We start from the raw sequence: 5,348 nt of genomic DNA on the forward strand, positions 1-5,348 counted from the left end.
TTATAATGATTTCTAGCCTGGCCCTTGCCTTCCTATGCAGTTCTGCTCAATTCTAGTTTCCCTTCACTGCGCCGTTTGGGATTTCTCCCATAGACAAGGATTTCGCTGGCAGATTTTTAGCCAAACCAATCAGAGAACAGAACGTCGATTTTCTGCACAGTGTCTGCTTGTAGTTTATTTTACCTGGGCCAATCAGCAAACAGAAGGCGGAGTTTTGAACGACGTTGATTTTCTGTACAGTATCTACTAGTTAGTTTAGCAATGGCAGTGGAGGAAGTGAATGAAGCCAGTCCGTGTTGATAAGGCTTCAAATTAAATAAAATTTGTCTGACAAAGCAGCAGCTCTCATTTACAGTCGTCTCATTCGGCTCGGTACTTTTCTCTTCTCAGTAGGGTTGTTTACAGCGCATGCGATTTCCGGTTAGCTTCTTAGCTTAGTCTCCTTCACAGTGACACACACTTCAGTGGAGGCCACGTCTCCAGCAAGAATCACTTCTCTATAGCCAAGAGTCCAGACCCTCTGTTCGAAGCAAAGTGAAGGACAAGGGTCTGGTTTTTACCAGGCTAAATGATTTCAGGAAAAGTAACAAAACCTCTGCTGAATTGGCAATGTGTCCAAGAAGTCCCTGCCTCCAGACACCGGGGACATTAAGACTGGCATGGATTGTGGATTTCCTCCGGAAAGATGCTGCATGTTTGCAAACACATTTACTTTATACTTTGTTGTAGCCTTATTCCAAACACACAATGTTCCACTTTACTTTAGCAATTAAAAAAATAAAACAAGATGTTTCTTTAACCTGATCAGAGTTCACATGTAGTCATTTCTATAGACTGGATTGGAAACACCTTCTATAAAAAGTCTTGACAGCTCATGTCAAAGCACAAACCAAGCAATGAAGTTCAAGGACTTGTCTGTAGACCAACGCAGGATTGACCAGGGCACTTCTCTGGGGAAAAGTCCAGAATAACTTTTTTGCAATGATGGTCCCAAAGATTCAACGGTGTACATCACCTGTAAGTGGAAGAAGTTCCAAACCACTGCTCACCACTGAGCCAAACTAAAAACTGTGTTTGAAGGACCTCAGTCAGGGAGGTGACCAAGAGCCTGATGGTCAATCTCACAGAGCTCCAGGTCTTTGGAGAAAGAAGATCCTTGCAGAGTTGCTCCAACAATTCATGTTGCAGCGTTGAGTCCTCAGCCAACAATCATCCACAAATTATTCCATTTTTATCCATCCATTTTAAGTCTTTGCATGGAAATAAGACTATGTGATGTTTTTGTGTGTAGCACATGAGGCTTCAGCTTCCCACAACCCTGACAGGAAGTCAGTGTTGAAAATGAATAAATGGAAACTATATTTAACAATCAGCACTCTCAGATAGGGTGGCGCACTGGCTCATTTGGTAGAGCTGTTGCTTCTCAGCAAGAAGGTTTTGGAGTGAACCCTGGTCGGGGAGCTTTCTGGGTAGAGTTTCATGTTCTCTTTATGTATGCATGGGTTTTCACAAGTACTCCAGCTTCCTCCAGACCAAAAACATGACTGTTAGGTTAACTGATAAGTTGCCCCTAGGTGTGAGTGAGAGAGTGAATGGTTGCTTGTCTCTATGTGGTCCTGTGATGGACTGGAGACCTGTCCAGGTTGTACCCCACCCCTCGCACTCTTAACTGCTAGATATGGGCACCAGTGACCCTGAAAGGAAGAACTAGATTGATTGACACTCACAAATCCGATCAGATTTCTGAGCTACTTTGACTCCTACATGAACCATGCACTGGCAAACACTGACAGATTAAATCTTCTCATTTTGTCCAGGAGTCAGCTCAGTAATGTGATTGTTTGTTTAAACCAGTGGTTTCGAATTATTGAAAATATCATCAGACTGTTTGATTGCCGATTTATAAAAATTACCCTGGATCAGTGCAGATCTTGACTCAAACACAGACCTGCTGTGCTGAGGACATCTCTGTGTGTTCATCTCTAAAAAGACACATGTAGACAGTGAGCTGGACGAACCGTTGACAGGGAGCCAGCCGTGTGAAGTCGACTGCAAAATTGATATTTGAGGACAGCTGATACATTGTGGGAGCCGGGTCTGCTCGGTGTCACTGGTCCAGTGTCACCGTAACGCTACACTAACTCTTCTTCTAACACAGGTCCATCCACAGACGTTTCATTCTTCCTCCTAACGAAAAAAGGAGTGAAAGATTTTGAAACACTGCCACATTTATACGAAGGAATAGTGTAAAAATAATGTTTTTTTTATTACTACAAAGATTCAAATTACCACCAACTCACATGATTAAATTCAGAAAGCCAATAGTTGGAAGTTAAAACAAAACTAAAAGCAATCACTGGTTTGATGACTGATTCAAGATGGCCGTCACAGCCATTTAGTGAAAACACAAAAAATGTCTACAACTCAATTGTGTATGTGTGTGTGGAGGGGGACGAGGGTGTCTGTCGGCTGTGGACATGAAAGCGCCAGGAGGAAAGGAGCGGAAAAAGTTCAAAACCTATTTCTAGCAGCAGAACAGGTTGGAAGATGGCTGTTTGATGTTATTTATTGTTTTTTAAATCATCCTACAGGCTCTGACATGTTAGATAAATTTGAAAATGAGGTTTTGAATAAATCCGTAAAACTTGAAAATATCCGTGAGATTGCGCTATACGTCTGTATACCTTCAAAATGACGTAAAATCCTTATAACTTATGGACAATCCGTACAAGTTGACATGTATGTTGTGGTAACTGGGCAGTGTCCTTAATACATTCTTTAAGTACAACATATTGCATCAACATCTTTGAATAAAATATTTGACCTAACTCTAACAATAACTTGTCTCCATCAGTCACTGTGTAAGTGGTGGGGGACACCTGGACAGGTCTCCAGTCCATTCCTGTGACACTTGGTGCCAAACAAGGAACAATTTAGAGTTGCCTTTAGAAATATGCATGTTTGTGATTTTTGAACATTGAAACTCCACACAGATGTTTGACTCAGATAACTTTCTGTTTCTTGATGTTAACGATACATTTTTGTGTCTCTGAGTAATAAACCAGTTGTTGGCAGCAGCAGTGTTTCCTCAAACATATTCCATCTTCCACACATGGTGTGACTCACAGTCCCCATTGTTCTGTATTTGATGCCGCTGATTTAATGGGAGGTTTTTTTTGGCTCTTTTGTTGTTCTATTTTAGCTTCAAAGATGTGAAATCAATCAGTCAATCACAATCTTAATGTCTTAAAATAAGTGTAAGCAGCTTTAAAGCCAGCATTGAATATAAACTATGCCTTCCATAATGAATGTTGATTGTTTTACTTATAAAATGACATCATCCCACCACTAGGTAGAGCTGCACAGGGTTCTAAATCTGCCATTTAAAATCTCCACATTACTACATTTTAAGCTGTTACTTATGCAGTGGCCCAGTTGTACTGGGAAGTGGGAATTTCCCACTTATAAGCCATAAATTTAAACTGGAAAGTCCCTCACATTTATTTTTTCACTTTTATTTTATAGTATTTCTGCACTATTTTTTTCACATTTGGTCAGTCGAACACATAGGACTTTTCAGTGTTCTTGAGAGGATGTGTAAAAAAGCTGTTTCTATGCAGGAAATACTCAGCCATAGCAATGAGGCGAGGAATGCAACATTTCGTGTTTAGTTAAAGTTAATTAAAACTAATTAAAAATGGGTCTTTAACAACCAAATATATAAGAACACCACGCCGTCCACTTCTTCACGGTTAACAAGGACATATCAGTTGTTGCACATTAGTTGTTGGTGAGCAGAGGCAGCATGTTGTCTGAAGGACCTGGGGTCTCCTTGCAGACAGGTCAGTTTCATTAAATTTACATTACACAGGTGTTTTAGTTAAAGGTACAGTTGAGTTATTCTCATCATCTCAGTAAAATAATTGAGTTTGAGAGTAAAATATGCCACTGCTTTTATTAGAATGATGGGTAACGCTTTTTAATAACTGCACCTTATTTAGCCTTACTTAATCATTGATAATGATTAACTTTGGAAACATCAGTAGTTAAGAATGATTCAGGCCGAAAAAGATTTACATTAACACATTTAGTAATGCTTTACCCATAAAGGCGAATTACTTCCAAAACCAACAAACTCAATGTTTTATTATGCTTAAACACTCATGAATTAGTATTCTATATACTGTGTGTATATGTATATAGATACTCATATAAATGTACTTTCACACCATGTGTTAGGCATGTATTAATGGTCAGAGAAGGTTTGAATTGACTAATCCTGCACTGCATCAGTAATTAAGACAGCTGTTAGTTAAGTATTTTTGTGAATCTTTCTAAAGTAGAGTGTTTATGTTTTTAAATTATTTGTTAATGTAGAACAAACCTTGAAGTCCACAAGTTTCTGTTCACCTGTGGAAATCAGAATAACCCAACATTTATATAAGGACTGTAGCGCAGACAGTTTTCAGTCATGATGCAGACTTTGTCTTTGAATTATATTAAGATTAAACATGAAATAAAGTAAATACAAGAGACATTTAGATTAGTTTTAAGCACACGTGTATATTTTCGCACTTTATAAAACCAAAAATACTCAAATTTTAGCAATTTATGAAATGTCCTATGAGCCTTTGCTGCTTGAGCGTACATAAAACTTGCTCCATGTACGCAGGCTGAAAAACAAACAGAAAACATGGGTCACTGCACTGACTGCTTGCTTAATGCCTAAGCTGATACAAATGTATAAAAAGAAAAATCATGGGCTGTTTTCTCCATGAAGTGATCTATGCAGTTAAATTAAACTAGGTTCCAGTGTTTTTCAAGCCGATGGAAGAAGAACGGGTTCGTCTCCTGGATCCGGCGAGCGCCTCGACTGTAAAAGATGAAACCTTCCCCGCTGATTTATTTTGCACAAAATGTTTATTTGTCGCAGGAAACTTGCTTCTCTTTGCTCAGCGTGGCTTTAAAGCAGAAGCTGCAGCTCAGGGATGCTTTCCTCCTGGGACCAGCTGCCCTGCTGCCTTCTCTCAGCGGTCATGATGGATGGCGTAGGGAAAGAACAGGACACATTTCCCAGAAGGCCGAGCATCTCGCAGCAGGTTAAACAGCTTTCAATGGGGAGCTGCTTGATTTGAACCCTGAGACAGATCCACAGAATATACATGACAGGTGGACACAGGATGGAGCAGCAGCTGTGTGGTTCAAGGTATCAGGAAGGTTTTTAACATGAGAAGTTGTTACTTAATGTTGTTTTCCTAATGTGAAGAGCCATGTTGGTGGTAGGGGCAGGGGCAAAAATCCCATCTCATTATTGTGTGTGTGTGTGTGTGTGTTTGTGGGGTGGGGGG

Source organism: Austrofundulus limnaeus, unplaced genomic scaffold (genome assembly GCF_001266775.1).
Source record: "Austrofundulus limnaeus strain Quisiro unplaced genomic scaffold, Austrofundulus_limnaeus-1.0 Scaffold1276, whole genome shotgun sequence".
Taxonomy (NCBI): Eukaryota; Metazoa; Chordata; class Actinopteri; order Cyprinodontiformes; family Rivulidae; genus Austrofundulus; species Austrofundulus limnaeus.